This window comes from Penaeus monodon, chromosome 28, assembly GCF_015228065.2.
Source record: "Penaeus monodon isolate SGIC_2016 chromosome 28, NSTDA_Pmon_1, whole genome shotgun sequence".
Classification (NCBI taxonomy): Eukaryota; Metazoa; Arthropoda; class Malacostraca; order Decapoda; family Penaeidae; genus Penaeus; species Penaeus monodon.
Genome location: NC_051413.1, coordinates 24142862 through 24143138, shown reverse-complemented (window position 1 = coordinate 24143138; position 277 = coordinate 24142862).

Here is a 277-nt window from a genome sequence, read left to right as displayed (position 1 = left end):
AACTATATCCCGTTCTATGCTGTGTACGCAAGCCTTTGGAAACAGTTACTATAAACTGTAATTTGTCTTTGGTACTTAACAAGCTGACCTCATATAACTACGGTTAATACTCTTGTTATTACATATTACCATATTATTACGTGGATATTTGCATATTTTATGAAGTACATGTCGGGTTGAAATTGCAGTTAGAACATACGCGAATGGGATCTTTGTTTTAAAGAATATTATGAATGAATGATACTCGGTCGGTTGTTAATGCCCATCGCGGATTTTT